General features: G+C 45.0%; 1 protein-coding gene across 4 annotated transcripts in view; it reads right to left on the reverse strand.

The window, feature by feature from the left end:
* Nucleotides 1-21,031, reverse strand: part of N4BP3 (NEDD4 binding protein 3) — a 170,396-nt gene that overhangs the window by 71,632 nt on the left and 77,733 nt on the right. The window contains exon 1 of one of the 4 annotated variants that reach the window (XM_063927896.1): nt 11,009-11,237. The exons of the other annotated variants lie outside the window; for them this stretch is intronic. The gene's annotated coding sequence lies outside the window, so the exon portion shown is untranslated. Of the gene's footprint in view, nt 1-11,008; nt 11,238-21,031 lie in introns of those variants that run through there. 4 annotated transcript variants of the gene reach the window in all.

Consider the following 21,031-nt stretch of genomic DNA (forward strand, 5'->3'; position numbering starts at 1 on the left):
TCATCGCTGGAGCCTCCACACTGCACGATATGAACGTTATCTCATTCATTAATGAACGAGATCGTTCATATCGTGCAGTCATGTCGGCCAGTGTGTAGAGCCCATTAGTGAAAAAGCACTCTTATTTAAAATAAAATAAAATTTCCAAAGTTGATATCAAACAACTCTGCACCTAGATTGCGATGATTAATATGGCTTCATACAACGGACTCCTTTAAATTAGGTGTAATAGGTTAATTAATCCAAGTGCAGCAAGCACTTCCATAAAAGTTCTGATGTATAATTTAATACTTCAAAGGCTCCATACAATTTTTACCCCTCACCTGTCGTTTGTAGAAGATCCAGGCATATAGCAATGTTGGGGATAGGAATCTCAGAAGCAGGTGTTGTACACCTCTTTAAGTATGGAGCCGTACTGTCTGGTACCTGTGTGAAACTGGAGTGACGGAGCCTGCCGCTTCCGTCACTTGAAGCTAGTAACTGCTCGTGTCCGCTGAAGGCAACAGCCACTGACGCCGGCTTGTCGGTGTACTGTACTGGAAGCCTAATAAGTCTCTCCGATGCAGGGTCCAAGATCCGTTGAAACAGGGCACTGCTTGGCGCGTTTCTCAGCCTTGGTGAAGTGGCTGTTTCATTCATCAAATGCTTCCTGTATTATATCTCACTGAGATCGGTATGGAATCCCGGAGGTCAGGAAACAGATGCCAGGAACCAGACAGCCCGAATCCCGGCAGCAAGCACAGCGTGTCCGCTCGCCACGCTTCAAGCCCAGTGGTGATTGAAGCTATTATATTCCCCCACGGGTGGTGGTATGGACCACCACCCAAGTGGGAATACCAGGCTTGGATCGGGATTGCGACCATCGGCATTTCCCAGGCTGTCGGCATTCTGACGTCTGTATCCTGACCGCCAGGTCCCGACGGCAGATAATTTAACCGCACATCCATCTCACTGAGAACTAGATTAAGTAAATGTGGCTTTGTAATTCAACAACGAAAACCCCAAGGCTGGCTGCGTTAACGGTTAACACAGGTAATTGAATTTAGTCCTGTCTGGGAGATGTATGAAGCAGTGAGAAGAGTGGAGAAGTTGAACATGGCAACCAGTCACCTGCTACCTATAATTTTACAGAATGCACTTGATAAATGTTACCTTAAAGCTCCATCATTTTCACTGCTTCATACATTTCCCCCCCATTTATAAAGTGTCAGTATATCTAATAGCTGTGACGTCTTACTTCCAGGTGCCTGTATCTTACTGGAATTTCCAAATGATAGCAGGCAATTAATATAAACTCTTATCTCGTTTCTCTTGCTTCCTGGAATTTCCAAAACACAATGACAAACAAAAAGATCATTGTTTCTATCACACAAAGTGTAAAAAATAATGGAAAGCCAGTTTTGTAAAGTTCTTTAAATAAACCCAAAGTATATTTAAAATAGAGTGGTTGCTGTAAATATGAAAAAGTCTCAAATTAATTTTGATTATTTTGATTTGCATGGATTTTACTCTCAAATATTTGTATCCCTTCTTTTTATATTTTTGTGGATTAATTGGGAACAAAAATTAGAGCATAGCAATAACCCCCAATGACTAGAATTCCCGGTTTCCCACCAAACACTAAATCAGACCATCCTGTTCCTGCCGTTGTGGCCTGCTACAACTACTGCTTTCAACCAATATACCTGGAAGATAAGATGTGTGAGTTAAATTAATACATAAACCTTTACAAATGTTAGCAGTCTTAATACAGAAAATTTCAAAACACCTTCCAGTATTAGAAGATCACCTGTTACCAGGGCAGCACAATGCAAACACAGCATAACATGCCCTGTGCTGTAGACCAGTGAAGGACATTGGGGGGTCATTCCGAGTTGATCGTAGCTGTGCTAAATTTAGCACAGCTATGATCGTAAACTCAGACATGCGGGTGGACGCCCAGCACAGGGCTAGACCGCCCCGCATGTCAGTGACGGCCCCCCTTCCCCCCCTGCACAAATACAAAAGCATCGCACAGAGGCGATGCCTTTGTATCTGTGGAGTAACTCCCGGCCAGCGCAGCTCCTGCGGCTGGCCGGGAGTTGTGTGTCGCTGCCGCTGGCTGCGTGAGACGTAACGCAGCTGCCGTGCCACGCCCCCCCCCCAACAGTCTGGCCACGCCTACTAAACATCGGCTTAACGCTGCCGCCCAACCGGCGCATGCGCAGTTCTGACCAGATCGCTGCGCTGCGACAAACTGCAGCGAGCGATCAGGTCGGAATGACCCCCATTGAGCGTTGACTTGTTTGGGACCTGGTGGTGGTTGTGCGTGCAAGTGATGTTGTTTTTGAGTGGCCAGCATAAAAAGAGTGCTCTCCTTACCAGCCTCTCTTTGGCACAGATGGAAGTAAATACTACTAAAGTAACAAAGTATTAAATATCATTGTTTACTTTAATGGGGTAATTCAATTGTTTTCCCCCGCAACCACCACTAGGAGGCGCAGAACAGAGCAAATCAATTGTTGCTCTGGTTAGACACCCATTAGCTGCAGTGGGAGACATTTCTTGTGGCAACCTCCTGAGGTGTGAGAAGAAATGTGTGCGAAGTCCTTGGTTTAACCAAGAGAGATAAATGTCCAACCAACCAGCTTCTAATTGTCCTTTTTCAAACATGGCCTGTGACACAGCAGTTAGGAAGCTGATTGGCTGGTCATTTATCACTCTTTCCATTTTATCTCTTGTTAAAGCTTAATAGATTTGGGCCAATAACCCAAAAGTGTACATACTGCATGCTGGTGTTGACATGTTACATGTAGACATTTTGACCATGTATTATAATCATGATTAATAATACAGCTGAAATCATCTGATCTGTACTAATATATTATTCAGTGTGAGCAACTAAAACCATCATGAGGGAAATAGGGAAATAACCAAATCATGACTAAGTAACAAAATATATGACTAGTCTGGATACATGACAAACAAACCATTTAATAATTATGTTTAACTAGTTACCAACCCGTCAATATGACGGAACAACATAACAGTAATATCAGCGTCGGCGGCTGTTCGCGCCTGGACAGAACGACACTTGAATTGCTCCATCGGGCGCCATCTAGTGGCTGTCGGTGCACAAAACACTTGAATTCCCACCATAGAGGTGTTACCCTTTTAGTATAAAGGATTAGTAAATGAAGTAATTAGTATGTCTAGATCACAGCACTGGGATCATGAGTTTGATTTCTGACAGGAGTGAAGAGTTTGCATGTTCTCCATGTCTGTATTGGTTTCCATTCACTGTTCATAAACATACTGCTAGGTATGACACATTTTCTCTGTATAGTGCTGCATAATAAGTGGCATTATATAATAAAGTAGCATGACCTTTCTGTTTTGTTTGTTTTTGTTTGTAGCCATGAGTAGCACTTTCCTACAGGATGATAAATAAGCAGAATAAAGGTGCATACACACTGGGCGTTTTTGCCCAGCGTGTATGCACAGCGATGATCGCTAACATTGCTGGGCTGAAAATCGCTCAGTGCATAAACACTGAGCTATTTGTCAGCGGGGGTGAACGACTTTCCATACCAGGACGCTATGGAAAGCCGTTCACCCGCTGGTAATACCAGCAGATGAATGGCGGCTGCCGGCGATGAAGTGGTGGCGCGCATCAGCGTTCATCGCCGGGGTATACACACTGGGCGGTTTTGAGTTGAAAGCAGCTCAACACACCAAAAGTGAGCGGATTTCAGCTAAAAATCGCCCAGTGTGTATGGGCCTTAACACAACGTTTGACAAACTACTTCCATTTCTACTTACTGTATGTCTACTTGGAAGGGCATTGACTTATATCTGCACTATGATACAGTAGTTCAGCACAGAGCACGTCTGATCCATGTTTGGGAACAATAAGACCTCAGAAAAAAATCAAAATAAACCACTTATCACTCAATGAGTTTCAACTGGTAGTTTTACTATTTCTCCCAAACATATAATTATAAATTCAATAGTGCATAGTTCCTACAGTACAGACCATAATAATGACACCTACAGTATTTTTATTGTACACCTATTAACAACAAGCAGCAGTAACATTTTTAAATCTACAAAAAAAAAAAAAGACTGCTCTACTCAATGCTGTCTATGGACATAGCACAATCCACCTTTAAAGACATTTTACGGGGAAAATAGGGAATACCATACAAAACAAGAAAATATAAGAAGAAACCAAACAAATTTAGTGCAAACAATGATTATAATGAGTTGAAGCCTATGACGTCAGCATTACTGAAAACGAGGCTTGGACCACATTCGCTTCCTGGTAATGCCGATTAGAGCCATGGACAGCAGTCTGCGTTATATTTGTCATGTCCCAGGGACACGGGGCATGACAGCAGCTCACTGAGCGCTCTGCATGCCCCCCACAGCGGAGAAAATGGGGCGTGGCACACAATTGCAAAACTTCCTGTGAGGCCACACATCCTAATGCAGAGTGCCGGGAGGCAGCCACAAGGGGCCGGGGTGGGCAGCACTGTGTGGACAGCGAGCAGTCGCGTGGTGACTGCGGCGGTGCCACTAAGTGGTAGCAATAATCTCTGCCCCTGTCAGTTATACCCCGTTCACACTGCCAATGCCGCATCCCACCGGGAAATTGGAAATGGGTCCACCCTGGGTGGGATTCGGCATTGGACCCTAACAGGAGGCTAACCGATCCGGCAATATACCGGGCCGGTTGCCATAGCGGGGGAAGGGGGGGGGGGGCGGCAGCGGAGATCATCTCCGCACCGCCTCTCGTTTAAGCTGCCACTGACCCGGTATTCAACCCGACAATCACACTGCTTTATTCCCAGATTGAATTACTGGGTCAGGCGACCTGGATTTCGACCATGTCGCTGTCACACCGCACACTGACCTGTGTCGAGGTGGCAATATGCCGGGTCGATACCGGGTTATTTGTGCGGTGTGAAAGGGGTATTACTTCCATCGCATACTGCATTTACAGTGTCAGGTTCAGGAGCCAGGCAGAGGCTGCGGGACAGGGATCATAAGATCTCTCTCCTGTGAGTGTGCCTCATAAGCTTAAAGTGGTTTACGTCATCTGAAGATACAGATGTGTCCTCGTACATCTTGTCTCAATACGCCACGTAGCATGAGTGAGCTGACAGTTTCCGTGCAACTCCATTAGCATCGGGCATCTTTTTGCATCGATAGACTTTGCGGATTAAAATGATATGTGGAATGCCTATATTCTAATTTTAATTAGTATAAGCTGCTTGTGCATACTTCGTTTTGCGAATAAGACGCATTTCAATGGAAAAAGTTGTACATAATGACGCTCGGCGCTACAGTCACGCCACGGCATGGCATGACTAGAAGGGCTGTTTAACATGCAGGGAGGCTGGATGTAAGTGGACACATCTGTAGTGTAAACTAACGGACAAATTCCAAAAAGCTTCGCCTTTCGGAGTTTGGTACATACTGTAGGGGTCAGATCGTAGTCCCCATTGATAATAATGGGGACAACAATCTGCAGCACAAATTAGCCTTCTGCAGGAGATTTCTGTGGGATCTCCTGCAATATGCTACTAGTACAACAATTCATAAAATTATCCACAAACCACTTGATAAATAAGCCCCTGAGTTCACATTGCATAGTTCACAGTTGCCCACAACAGAATAAAACAGTTTCTTCTGAGTTAGTTCATCGCTGAAGTAGAAGGGGACATTTTTGCTAAACTTGTTTAAATGATGACAAACTAGAGTGACCCCTGCTGCTCCCTACTTAGGCCTACAGATTTACCATAGGGATCAATGAATACCATTTCCTTTCTCTTGTCTGGAGAACAAGCTGTTGTGTATACAATACTGTCAGGAAGAGGGAGGTGATGTCAGAGAAAATCTTTCTACTTGAAAGGAAAACGTCAGTGAATGGTTCAATTATATCAGTATAAAAAAATAACATATTCTGTGACTGACTTCTGGGAACCGGCGTGGCTCACAGGAGATAAACAACCGTGCAGCAATGTGTTTCTTCCGTAATGTAAACAACGAAAACCCAGAGACCTAGAAAACAAATCCACCTGCAGGCAAAACTGGTTGATCATCAACAGAAACTATTCCTGCAGTGACCTAGCCATACAGAGAGGAAGCAGAGGGCTGGGGCTTTAATAATCCAGCCGGGTCTATAAATAACTAGGGATTACAACATTTCCAGACAAGTCAGGCTGGCCTTGCAATGAGCTACACCTAAGAGTGACACCCTCACTACTACTGCAAACTATGGGAAAGTTAACCCGCCTAATATTATACAGGAGAGCCGAATATCATCTAATATTTGCTTTACGGCACTCTGCAGCCATTTGTGTCTTATATGATTTAAAAATACCATAAACTTGTCTTTTTGAGAAATCAATCCTTTGCATTTTGGCTGGTACGTAATCTGTCTTGGGTTAATACCACATGTGCTTTATAGTTCTGAATAATTGTCTTTAAAAAATAGGATATGGTTACACACGCTGTTCAGAAAGCATGGCAAGTGTGTTTGGGAGCTCAGCCAAGACAAAAAGTAGGCCATGTTTTTAATAGTGACAAACAGGCCAGGCATCTGGTTTCATATACTAGCAGATCTGTGGGAAGATTAGATGTGATGTTGGAATTAGTTGCATACAAGGTCAGTCCTTGCCAAAAAATGCACAACTATACCAATATATGCACACACCTGACAGATTTTTCCCAGGTGATAATGTAAACTGGCTTTTCAGCAATCATAACCCCCCAAAAAAGTACATAGTTCATTGACAGCTGCGGAAATAACAATGACATTTTTTTATTTATTTTTATCTTTATGAAATTAATGTTACCGTAAAGTTGTGCCGAGATCACGGATGCAGATAAGGCAACCTTGCACGTTTTATTGTAATGAAAAAAGAAAAAACAACATGTCTTTAGTAATTATTTCTATTCCCGTTGCACTTTTAAGCGCACTACAACACTATGGGGCAGATTCCATTACGTAAGTCTCATTTCTGCAGACATCTCCATAGGCTGCAAGCAGAAATCATTTACACTGACACATCCCGTAAAGCAGCCAGAAGCCCTTTCCAACGCTACTTGCAGCTAATTAAGTCTTCACAATTGGTCCTATTTATTGATATTTTTCCTATTGTAGCAATAACTATTTTACTTTATCACCACTTATTGCAGCAATAAAGATATTTCTTATCACTTGCAGTTAAGAAAAATGGGGGTAATTCCAAGTTGATCGCAGCAGGAAATTTTTTTAGCAGTTGGGCAAAACCATGTGCACTGCAGGGGAGGCAGATATAACATGTGCAGAGAGAGTTAGATTTGGGTGTGGTGTGTTCAATCTGCAATCTAAATTTCAATGTAAAAATAAAGCAGCCAGTATTTACCCTGCACAGAAACAAAATAACCCACCCAAATCTAACTCTCTCTGCACATGTTATATCTGCCTCCCCTGCAGTGCACATGGTTTTGCCCAACTGCTAAAAAATTTCCTGCTGCGATCAGCTTGGAATTACCCCCAATGTCCTGGAGGGATATTAGTAACTAATCACTTCCATGGGTGAGTCATTCAAGGGGAGATGTATGAAGCAGTGAAAAGAGTGGAGATGTGAGCCAGTGGAGAAGTTGCCATGGTAACCAATCTGCTGCTAGCTATAATTTTATAGAATGCATTTGATAAATGTTACCTCATTGATGATTGGTTGCCATGGGCAACTTCTCCACTGGCTCACTACTTCATACATCTCCCCCTCTGTGCATGTGTGAAATGGAAAGTAAAGCCCAGGTGTGAGCTCCAGTGGAGTATGCTTCATGTTGGTGGGTAACTCCTCTGATATGCATGACAATGCGATAACAAACCCTAGGATGACCATGCGACAAATAACCTATGTGCGCCAGCAACAGAGTTTTGATAAAGAAGCCATTAAGCAAATTGTGTGGATGTGGGGGAGAAAGGTTTACAGATCACAAAATGGAATAAGACTAATAAAAAAATTGTGTCAAAACTTTGCATAGATCACAATTTTCAGTGACACAGGCCAAATGTAGAATGAGGCAAATATTCCACAGAGTAGCTTTTAAAATTTGCTCACCTCTACAGCTCACTAAGCCATTATGTTCCATGCAACATAACTGGTCCAGAATTAATGACGTACTGTATCAATGAGTTACAGAAATGCACCAGAAACATCAGCATTGGGATAAAACTCAACTGTCTGGTGATAAATTTGTGCAAATAGAAGAATGGCTGCTGATGAGAATATAAAACAGTTTTGTGTTCTTGTGTAAGAGAATAAATGCCAGCAAAATACCAGCTGTATACATTTCAGTCCAATCCGTCAAATGAGAACCTTGCCATCCGTACATAGCAGGCAATTACAGGAAAGCTGAAATACGGGAAAACTGATCTACATAGAGGAGTTGTAATAAATGCACAATATATAGCTAGGTGTAACTAAAGTGTGTATATTCAGAACACAGCTGCGAAGTATAGGCTGCAAAAAAGTAATGAGTGGTTAGTATGTAAAAGTACCAAGAAGTGAAAAAAAAAACTGTCAAAATAAACTATTGTGTGAGGAACACAAGATCTCAGATGGTGGCTATTGGTACTCAGACTTTTTTTCAGTGTTTAGCTAAATAAGTTTGTCCCTAGGTCATGAATACACAAGCCATAAATACAATGTATGTACACACAGAGTGCAGATGGGCCTGCATCCTATGCCAGTATTTACAAACATACTTTTCAATACAAAAGAAAATCCTCTCTCAACCATAACCGAGTGGAGTTGATGAAGTTTTTTTTTTTGAGGGCTTATTACAATGCACACATATAAAGTACGGATGGTGTAATGGTTAGCATTACTGCCTCCCAGCACGGAGGTCATGGGTTCGATTCCCACCATGGCTCTACCTGTGCCGCGTTTGTATATTCTCCCCGTACTTGCGTGGGTTTCCTCCGGGTACTCTGGTTTCCTCCCACAATCCAAAAATATACTGGTAGGTTAATTGGATTCCAACAAAAATTAACCCTAGTATGAATGTGTGCGCGTGTACATGTGGTATGGAATATAGATTGTAAACTCCACTGGGGCAGGGACTTATGTGAATGGCCAAATATTCTCTGTAAAGCGCTGCGGAATATGTGTGCGCTATATAAATAACTGGTAATAAATAAATAATAAAGTCAGACAGTACACATTCATGTATAAGGGGACATTTTGTATATCCCTACCCATGTAAAGGGTGTGTAGTATGCTGCAGTAAAAGGAACTCCTGTAACAAATATCAATTTGCAATAATCCCATCTCATTGTATAGGTGTGCCTGCAGTAACTCCAGCTCATCCTAGTTTAGCTCACCGGCTATAATGACGCCTTGTAACACACCATGTACAGAATCCAACATGCACTTGAACGAGTGATTCTAATTACAGCAGTGCCATTACAGTTTATTACAGGAGAGTTGATACGCAACATTTTATATTCTTATTTAAAAATATGTATTTAAAAGAAAATAAACAAAATTTCAATGGTAAACCAGTCTAAGCAGGGACATCCCACAGTAACCAGGTTGTAGCCATCATTTTTTCACATAATGCTATGCTTGCCGAATCCCCAAATTGCAGAAATAAACTGGTGGCTTAAACCTCTTTCCTGGAAACCATACAGCTGCTGATGAAAGGATGCTGTAATGTACCAGCTACCTGTGTGCTGGACATTGATTGTCTGTGGCCTGTGTGTAACCTTAGGCATTTACCTCCAAACGCCCTGTAACTGCACAAACACAAGTGCAATTAGCAGCAGAGTTTGCTTCAGGGATGTTGATAATACAGGACACCATACTGCTAGTCCAGTGCTTCCAAGCACAATCCACATAATGCAGTGTTGGCAGACCATGGAGAACTACATTTCCATCAGGTCATATTACTGAAATTAAATACATTTTTCCCCCAAATCTTTACTTTTTAAAGGTTAAACAAAAATATGGCAATATAGCATTTAACATGCGTTACTTTTTTTTATTTGTCAATACCAAATAAATGGAAACATGGAAACAAGTCTAATAACCTGAGACTGATCCTGGAAACATCAATTAATGTTTTCCTGCCATATAAAGGTCACTTATAAAGAAATGCTGACCCCTGAGCCCGCTGTGCATTCCCAGAGATGTGGCATGCAGGACACGACAGCTAGCACACCTGCTGCATAGAACCAAATGGAAACATGATGGGACTGTGTTTTGTCTGTACCTATTACCAGTTACTCGTTCTCCTTCCCATGTAAAAAGAAATAAATACAAGTATGGCTCATTTTATAGTTATCAGTGTCAGTACAGAACATGCCAGTGTCCCATATTAACAGAACCCTTGGCAGCACTAATCTAATTAACTTTGTGTAGTAAAAATCTTAAGTCATAGTTTCCAAAAGGGGGTCAGCGACCCTAGTGGGCGACCCGCTCACCAGGGGCACTGTGAGGGTGGGGGGGGGGGGCTGTGTGCAGCCATGCAAAAAGTAACATATCCCAGGCAACTTCCAGCTCTGCCGTCTACAAATCCCACACAACCATTTCATTCATCTCTATTCACTGGGGAAGGAACTATTGTAGCCAGGAAAACAGGCTAATAATAATAATAATAATAATAATAATAATAACTACCCAGGAGATACCAGATGAAGAATAACATACTAGATATAACAATAGTCTCTCTGATGTCCTGACCCAAAGCCCACACAGACGGTGCAGAGCCCGGGCACTGCTCTTATACAGAAACCTTCCTGCATTTACCACTCTCATATATCAAGTCTCCATTCCCTGAATATACAGTAATCACAGCTGACCAGGTCATCAGCGATGATGATCTGTCTGATAGGTCGTCCAGAAGAGTAATGGCAGACCCTCACCACCTGCTACACACACATGCCACATAATAGCCATAATGACACATTTGTCAGAGCAGAGTAATCCCCCCAGCAATCTACTACATCAGTGTGCAGAGACCTTACCATATTCCAGCTAGCAGTCCCGTCCTGCGGAGAGAAGTGGCTGCTGCTGGCTGACACACGGGGCTTGCACACTTCCCTCTCTGAAATTTGAACACTCCTCTCGCAGCTCATTCAGAATACCAGCGAAACCAAGGCCAGCAATCCTGTTTCCCAGATACAGACAAGCTGTGGCCTGGACTCTGTTACTCACACACTGCTCTGCCCCGGTGACTTTACAGTCACTAATCCCAACTGGTGCCTCAGATAAAATCTGGGCTGGATTGAGTGAGTGACAGATCTGTGGCTCTGCCCCCAGAAGGACCATGTGGTGAGAGAACACATAAGAGAAAAGTCTTTAATCATGATACTGCTGAAAGAGAGTTTACAGACAGACTTCATTTATACTTCACGTTTATTGTTCTGTCATCTATTAACTAAAGGCTTTACCCAACACTTCGCATGTTGAATGAAATTGAAATTAAATTATTATGAAATTGATAAATGTAAACAATTGTGTTTTTCTCCAGTGCACCTTATTATTTATTTTATAATTGTCAAGTACTACAAAGTAAACTGGGGTTATCTATTACATAGGGACTTATGTATCAAGTTTCTAGATAATGTTATGGTTTGTGGCTATGGGGTCTATTAATGTAGAAAACGAAATCAGAATTGCTACTTATCACTATACATCGCATCGCTTCGATGCGATGTATAGCCGTGATAAGTAGCAATTCATGTATACTTACCCTTCCGACGATGCGCTGCGGTGTCTGGGGCTCCTGCGGTGAGGTCTTCTCCGGCGGTCCCTCCCTGCGACGCGCGGAGTCCAGCGGCGGGTCCCTTTGCGCATGCGCAGCTGGATGACCTCCCGGCAGGCCGCAGTGGTTGCTGGGAGGTCGGGGGGCGGAGCCAGCGCGAGGTGCAGAGCAGCGATCAGGGAAGCATTGAGCTTCCCTGACGTCTCCGCACCGCAGTTCAGGTTACGCCGTCCTCAGATGGCGAACCTGAACTCCATGGAGAAGCGGAAAGCAGAGCTTTCCGCACCTTCATGAATCGCACTCACCATACAAAGGTATGGTGATGCGATTCAGGCACAGAGCGGGGGTACCGCTGGAGAAGTCAGAGACTTCTCCACGGTAACCTGCTCTGTGAATTGCGGTAAGCAGAGAAAAGCCCTGTTTAACGCAAAACAGGGCTTTTCTCTGCTACATGAATAGACCCCTATGTACTAATAGCATAATACAGGATATTTCACAGAAATCTCCTGCAGAATGCTAATTAGCACTACAGATCGTAGTTACCATTATTATCAATAGGGACTATGATCTGACCCCTGTGTACTAAACACAGAAAAGCAAAACTCATTTTAGCCTATGGTGACATAGTAGCAGGACAGCTTTCAATGGCCCTCATTCCGAGTTGTTCGCTCGCAAGCTGCTTTTAGCAGCATTGCACATGCTAAGCCGCCGCCTACTGGGAGTGTATCTTAGCTTATCAAAATTGCGAACGAAAGATTCGCAATATTGCGAAAAGACTTCACTGTGCAGTTTCTGAGTAGCTCGAGACTTACTCTTCCAGTGCGATCAGTTCAGTGCTTGTCGTTCCTGGTTTGACGTCACAAACACACCCAGCGTTCGCCCAGACACTCCTCCGTTTCTCTAGCCACTCCCGCGTTTTTCCCAGAAACGGTAGCGTTTTTTCACACACTCCCATATAACGGCCAGTTTCCGCCCAGAAACACCCACTTCCTGTCAATCACACTCCGATCTCCAGAACGAAGAAAAAACCTTGTAATGCCGTGAGTAAAATACCAATCTTCATAGCAAATTTACTTGGCGCAGTCGCAGTGCGAACATTGCGCATGCGCAATTAGCGGTAAATCGCTGCGATGCAAAGAAAATTACCGAGCGAACAACTCGGAATGACCACCAATATCCCTTCCACAGCCTCCATCCAATCCCGAAACTGACACTGGGGGTCATTCCGATCTGTTCGCACACAGCGGTTCTTCACTGCCGTGTGAACGGGTTGGGATTGCGGCTGCGCGGCGCCCGCAATGTGCATGCGTGTCATTGTCAGGCTACGGCCATCGCCAAGCAGCGACGCCGCCAGCGCAGAAAGTGATCGCAGCGGCGATCGCATGAAGACTTGACAGGCGGGAGGCGTTCCGGGGCGTCAACTCACCGTTTTCAAGGCGTGGTGAGGCAAACGCAGGCGGATCCAGGCGTTTGGAGGGCGGATGTCTGACGTCAATCCCGGGACCTTCGTCGGTTGATCTGTCGCACAGGGTAAGTAGGTCTGACCCTGGTCTTGTTTTGCTAGAAACTTTTTTAGCATCACAGCCCTGCTGTGCTAAAATACACTCCTCCATAGGTGGCGTCAAATTGATCGCACAAGCAGCAAAAAGTTGCTACGTGCGATCAACTCGGAATGACCCCCACTGTGCGCATGTGCAGTATTAGATATCCCCAGAGAAGTTTTTTGCAAATGTGAAAAACTCCTTAAAATGGAGGGGAAGTAACTAGCAAGAACAGTGGTTATCACTACTGCTGTCCCTGCGGGTTCCCCTACATACATAGCGGAGATATTGCAACTCAGAATTAAAGTATCCGCCATGATACAAAGTGTTAATAATCACAGCACTTCTGCGGTTTTTAATACATATGCCCCACATTATTACATAAATGGTAAATAAATATTATGGCACCAGTCCTTCCCAGAGATTTTTTTTTAATTCACATTCATCTCTGTCCCAGTGTAGTTTCATACCTCCCAACATTTTGTATTAAGTGGATTGGGACAGGAGGATTGGCCATGTCACAATGGGGCGTATCTGCATCACAGAGAAGACATGGGCCTTGTCCTCCTCTGCTACCTTCCAACCACATAATCACTGTGGAAATGGCATGCTCACTACTAGCCCGCGCAGCAGTAGTGATATACTTGCTGATTCCAGCAAGTCCCTTTATGGGAGGTCCGTGGAAAGAAAGGTTCAGGTGGATGCGATGAGGGTGGGGAGCTGTTAGTCATGTCATCATGGCTCCACCCTCTGTGGCAATTTTGGCTTAATCCCAGCTGTGTGTTCACCGGATTGTGGGAGAGTTTTTGCAGTTTTGCAGTTGTATGGTACCAGGGAGAAAATCTTAGTTTTCCGGAAGTTCCCAGAGGGTGGGTAAGTATGAGTAGTGGTGAATGGGACATACCTTTCCATCTAGGAGACTGTAAATTGTGGCTTCATTAGAATGGGTGTGGCTTCACTGAAAGGGGCGTGGCATTGCAGGAAATACTACCTTATATCCCAGTTTTGCCACCTGCACGCCGAGACATTGGCAACCACAGGAAAAAAATAATAATCCTGATTCATGCCCCTTACATTATTTGTCATTATTCCTCCTTATAGTAATGCCCCTTACACATTATGCCACATACTGCAATGACCCTTAGACATTATGCCACACACCGTAATGCCTGTGACACATTATGGCACACCACAATGCCTGTTATAAATTATGCAACACACTTCAGTGTGCCTGAGACATTATACCACACACCATAATGCCTGTGACACATTATGACATGCATCACAATTCCCGTTATACATTATGCTACACACTACAATGCCCCTGAGATATTATACCACATACAATACCCGTGATACAGTATACCACACACAGTCATGCCTGTGACACATTATGACACACACCGCAATGCCATTATACATTATACCACACACTTAAATGCCCCTAAGACATTATACCACATACAATGTAAGTGAAGCTCCTCGGCGGCCACAGTAGTAAAGGAACAGCTCAGCTGCCGAGGAGGACGGAGAGGAGACAGGTAAATGCTGTACTCCTACTCCGATGGTCTTTTTTGCAGTTGTGAGGACAGTGTGTGGGCTCCACAAATTTGTTACCCAGGGGCCACCACAGACCCTAATCCGGACCTGAGTATACCACACATCGTCATGCCTGTGACACATTATGCCAGACACAGCAATGCCCGTTATACATTATACCACACACTGCAATGCCCCTGAGACATTATACCACATACAATGCCCGTGATACAGTATACCACATACCGTCATGCCTGTGACACATTATGACACACACCGCAATGCCCAGTATACATTATACCACATAACACAATGTCCGTGATACCGCTGCCCGATCCCCCTGTTGCCGCTACCGCGGCCGCTCCAGGGTAGCAAGGTGGCAGGGCTGCAGGGTACCGCGGCCAGCGCTATGCGCTCCCGTGGGTCCCGGCCCTTCCTAGACGCTAGAGGTCAAGTATGACCTCTAGCATGTCTCCTCCATGGTGGCGGCCATTATGGAAGGGACATTTAGCAGATTGACATGCGGATGGCTAGTCCGCATGTCAATCTGCTCTGAATCAGTGACGGCGCCCCCGCAGCCCTGAGTCTTCAAGCCTCCACAGTGGCTGTGGGGGTGGGAGTTACACCACTGGCTAGAGCCATGTAGGCGTGCACATCCCTTACACTATCAGCCCCAAAGTCTCCCTAAATATGTAAAAGTATAAAAATTGCATGATTTTTTGAGGAATAAGGAAAGGAAATACAGTTTTAATAACAATGATTTATGGATGACCGTACGACCAGCTGGGCGGTTGGTCATCATGTGTTGTGATTATGGGTCTATTTTATGTTGAGGCTTGGAGCTGGAGCTCCATCTACCCCATTGTTAATCTAGCACTGCTGATCATATATGAAAGTTCCTAAAGTACCACAAAATCACTTTGATACATCTCTCCCTGAGAACTCTGCAGTGAATGACAGCCTGGCAGCAAACAAGACTGTAGTTATTTAATTTTGCTTCACTGCCAGGCTGTCTTTCTCCAAGTCCCTCCATTCCTGTAGTGAGAGACCCAGCATCCATATGTAATTCTAGTGGTTAGGTCAAATGAGACACTGATAACCTATGATTGCTCTTCACCCCCTGTAGACTAGTCTACATATGTATCTCCCAGTGACTCTGGCGACTAAGAGAGATAGGAGGGGATTCAATTGTTTTGAGTGCCCGATCTCAGAGGAGATCGCAGGGCGCAATTCAATAGATTCAGACGCGTTAAGCAGCTAAACCTGACCAAACTAATGGGCACAATGCAAAAAAGTCCTGTTTGAGTACTCAAACGGGTGGTTACTTTTCACGCATTTCCTCTCAGGGGAGGGGGATTAAATGATGGTGCCGCGCTCAAACGGAGCTACAATTGAATAGCTCCATTAGACGTCATCTGCTGGCTGCCGCCGGAAAAAAAATTATTGAATTCCCCCTGTATAGTTAACGGAGATAAAGTACCAACCAACCAGCTCCTGTCATTTTTCAAACAAAGCCTGTAACATGGCAGCTAGGAGCTGATTGGCTGGTACTCTCCAAGGCTTACTACATAGACTCCCATATTTGTTTAGTCCTGCAATTACGCTCCCATGTTGGAGGAAACGATAATACCCACAGACACATACATCTGACACACAGATAACTATATTTCTTAATATGCTGCAGTTATAGCTAGACCTGAATATTCGCTCTTGATACAAAGTCTTTTTTTAATTTTTATTTTAACATGTACTAAAAACTGCATGTTTTTATTACTAAAAACCGCATGTTTCCTTTACTAAAAAGTGCATGGGAGTTGTGTTTTAACCCTAAAATTTGAACCCTCTTACATTTGCAATTTTTAGCTAAAGATCGCAAGTTTCAATTGTGCAATTTGATGAGATTTTTATAAAACCACAAAATCGCTATCCTATTACATCTAGCCCCATAGTGTCAGAGGAGACAGTGTCCTGCCCAAAATGTAACATGGTAAATGCCAACTTTATCCACTGGTTTTGGGAGTGCGGTAAAATCAAATATTTTTGAACAAACTGATCAATATATAAACCACCTGTTCTCATTACATTTGGTTGCACACCCTATTCCATGCCTCTTTTTAAATTTTTCTAACTGGGATCTAGGTCCTGACAAAAAGGCACTTATTGTTAGGTGCCGCGGTCCGCGGCGCCGCTCGGTCTGCTTCCGAGCGACGCTCACGGCCGCCGCACCTCCCTCCCTGCCCGCCCGGCGCCTAGCAACGCCAGGACGCCGTGCGTACTGTAGCCGCCGGGTCCCTGGCAATGCTAGAACGCCGGGCGTCCTCAGCCGCTGGGTCCATAGCAATGGGGACGCCATTGGCGGACCGCGTTCCCCGTTGCCAGATAGGATTGATTAGTTGCTCGTGCAGCAGGGCAACTAGTAATTGGGGTCTGGGGGCTGGTCTTGCTGGCCCTCCATTGGCCAGCAGGGTCTTTTTATGGGAGCCAGCACACTGCAGCCTCGCCGGTTATAGCTTCCTGTATGCTGTTTCTGCCTTGCAACGTCTGTTCCTGGTCAGCTGAATCTGGTCGATCCTGCTCCCTGTGCTCCTGAGTTCTGGAGTTCTGAAGCCGGTCCTGGGAATCCTTCCTGTCCAAGTGAACCTGTTGCCGTCATCTGGGGGTTCTCGCTTGTTGGGGTTCTCTCCCGGTTTCGTGAGTAGCGGCGTCTGCCGCGTGTTGCGGCCTAGGCCGCTTAGTCCTTGTGTTACTTTTGTATTGGTGGTTTTTGCGGAGGTTTCCGCTTTTCACTGTCCTCCCCGGAACTCGGCGGTGCCGTGTGGGGAAGTGGACAGTGGTATCTTTTGTTGTTCTTTTCCTTTGGCGGCGTGCCGCACATATATTTAGTTTTAGGGTAGTTAGTAGCCCCTAGCTTTCTGTTTGCTTTAGTTAGAGGTCCCCTTGTTATTATCCTGTCTCGGTTCACGCCTTGTCTCACTCTAAGACCTGGGGGCATCGGAGTTGAGCAGACCTAATCCGCCCTTCAAACGCAGCTGCCGTGGGCCCAAGAAACCATAGTCACTCAGGCGTGAACTGACCACACGGGTAAAACCACGGAGGTAGGGTGCTAGGGGCTATTCCCGTACCACCCCTTATTTCAGCGTCACGTCCTGGTGCTCTGGACTCACTTCGCAACATCTCTCTAGTTCTGAGCATCAGGAACGTAACATTATAACCGGCCACACACACATAAAAAAAATAAAAAAAATAAAAAGTTATTTGTATTTGGTGGGCCTTGAAATTCGGCCTCATGAATCCGGCAGTTTTAGGACCGAATCCCAGCTAGCTTTTGGCCAACCAGATTCAGGAACTAACTCAGATGGTTCAGGATCTTACTCTTCGGGTGAGATCGCAGGAAGATCTTTTGCGAGCCTCCCCGAGTATGATTCCAGAACCAAAGATGCATCTACCTGACCGTTTTTCGGGTAACCGAAAGGATTTTTTTTAATTTCAAGGAAGCTTGTAAGCTTTATTTTCGCTTAAGGCCCCGATCCTCTGGTACTGAGTCTCAACGGGTCGGGATTGTGATGTCATTACTACAAGGCGATCCGCAAATCTGGGCTTTTGGGCTAAAAGCCGATGATGTTGCCTTGCTATCTGTAGATGCCTTTTTTAAGTCCTTAGGCCTTTTGTATGATGACCCTGATAGAGAAGCGTCGGCTGAGAGCCACCTGCGTGCACTTAAGCAAGGGAAAAATCCAGCAGAGGCGTATTGTACCGAGTTTCGCCGTTGGTCGAACGACTGTGGCTGGAATGACCCGACCCTGCGCAGTCAGTTTCGCCTCGGTTTGTCTGAAGTTATTAAAGACAGTCTCCTTCAGTACCCCGCTCCAGAGACTTTAGACAAACTCATGGAGCTTGCTATTAAAATTGATCGTCGTCTCCGGGAGCGGAGGGCTGAAAGAGGAGCTACTTTTAGGCCTAGTCCATGTGTATATACTTTCCCTGAGGACGTCGAGGAGCCCATGCAAATGGGTCTCTCCCGGCTGTCCTCAGAGGAAAGAACCAGAAGGCTACATTCTGGTCTTTGCTTGTATTGTGGTGGCAAGGGACATATCGCACGTAATTGCCCGAATAAGCAGGGAAACGCTCTGACCAAGTGAATTGTGAGGGGGTTCACTTGGGTCTGCAGTTGATCTCCTCTAATGATTCCTTATTAGTTCCTGTAAAAATTTCCTTTGGTAACCTCAGTTCGTTGGTGTCGGCCTTCGTCGACAGTGGAGCTGCGGGAAATTTCATGGATCTTGGTTGGGCTCAGGCTTTGGGCGTTCCACAGATACCTTTGGATAAACGTATCACCATGCACGGCTTGGATGGTGGTCCGCTTTCTAATGGGGTAATCACTCACCACACACTTCCAGTACAACTGACAGTGGGGGCCCTACATTCGGAGAAAATCGAATTTTACCTTACCCATTGTCCGGCTGTCCCCGTAGTTTTGGGTCACCCCTGGCTTGCCTTTCATAATCCCACCATAGATTGGCGGTCTGGGGAGATTGCCCGATGGGGTCCCTTTTGTGTTAAGGAATGTATTTCCTGTCCAGTCCGGGTTGCGGCAGTCACCTCAGAACTTATTCCTTTGGAATATCAGGACTTTGCCGACGTTTTCTCCAAGGGTAATGCGGATATTCTGCCTCCTCATCGGTCCTATAACTGAGCTATTGACTTAGTTCCCGGTGCCTCTTTGCCCAAGGGGAGACTATATGCCCTGTCTGGGCCGGAAACTACGGCAATGAATGATTATGTACAGGAGAGCCTAAAAAAAGGCTTAATTGGGCCCTCGAAATCTCCATTGAGTGCAGGGTTCTTTTTTGTTGAGAAAAAAGATGGGTCGCTCAGACCATGTATTGATTATCGGGCTCTGAATAAAATTTCTGTTAAAAACACCTACCCCTTGCCACTGATTTCAGTACTATTTGATCAGCTCCGGACTGCCGTTATCTTTTCCAAGATCGATCTTAGAGGGGCTTACAATCTCATCCGAATAAAATCTGGGGATGAGTGGAAGACGGCTTTCAGCACAGTCGGGACATTATGAATACCTGTGATGCCGTTTGGGCTGTCTAATGCTCCTGCTGTATTTCAAGATCTCATTACGACGTCCTTCGCGACTTTCTAGGAAAGTTCGTAGTCGTTTATTTAGACGACATTTTGATTTACTCTGAGTCTTTTGAACAACATATTACCCATGTGCGACTGGTCCTTCGGAAGTTACGGGAAAATCATTTATACGCCAAACTGGAGAAATGTGATTTCCACATCACAGAAGTGTCCTTCCTGGGGTATATTATTTCTCCTAAGGGGTTTTTAATGGTACCAAAAAAACTCCAGGCCATCCTAAATTGGGCACAACCCACGAACTTAAAAGCAATTCAGCGCTTTTTAGGGTTTGCAAATTACTATAGGCGTTTTATTCATACCTTCTCTGATTTGGTTGCTCCTATTGTGGCATTGACTAAAAAAGGAGCGGACCCTTCCAATTGGTCGCCTGCAGCCGAGTCTGCCTTTCGGGCCTTAAAGCAGGCCTTTGTCTCAGCTCCAGTACTCAGACACCCTAACCCGGATCTCCCCTTTATTGTCGAGGTAGATGCCTCAGAGGTTGGAGTGGGGGTTATCCTTTCTCAGGAAGACCCGTAGTCTTAGGAATTACACCCATGTGCCTTCATGTCCAGAAAATTCTCCTCCGTAGAATCCAACTATGATGTTGGTAATCGAGAATTGTTGGCAGTTAAATGGGCTTTCAAGGAGTGGAGGCACTGGCTGGAAGGAGCAAGGCATACCATTACGTGTGTTATGATTCCAGCACTCTGGTCAGAGGAGATCTTATGGCAAGGACCGGAGCACTGGAATGGAATGCTGGGGAAGGGAGCAGGACAGGAAAATAGCCCCTGGCGCCCTAACTCTGTTGTCTCACTCGTGTTGTCAGAAATCCCCTGCGAGACTATGGTTTCTTGAGCCCTTGGCAGCCGCGTTTGAAGGGCGGATTATGTCTGCCCAACTTCGATGCCCCCCGGTCTTAATGAGAGACAAAGGGAAACCCGAGACAGGGTGATAACAAGAGGCCCTCTAACTAAACAACCAGGCCAGGGGCTAAGCAAACTCAAAACTATAATATGTGCGGAGAAACCGCCAGGGAAAAGGACAACCAAAATATCCACTTGTCCAAT

The sequence above is a fragment of the Pseudophryne corroboree genome, chromosome 6, assembly GCF_028390025.1.
Source record: "Pseudophryne corroboree isolate aPseCor3 chromosome 6, aPseCor3.hap2, whole genome shotgun sequence".
NCBI classification, from domain to species: Eukaryota; Metazoa; Chordata; class Amphibia; order Anura; family Myobatrachidae; genus Pseudophryne; species Pseudophryne corroboree.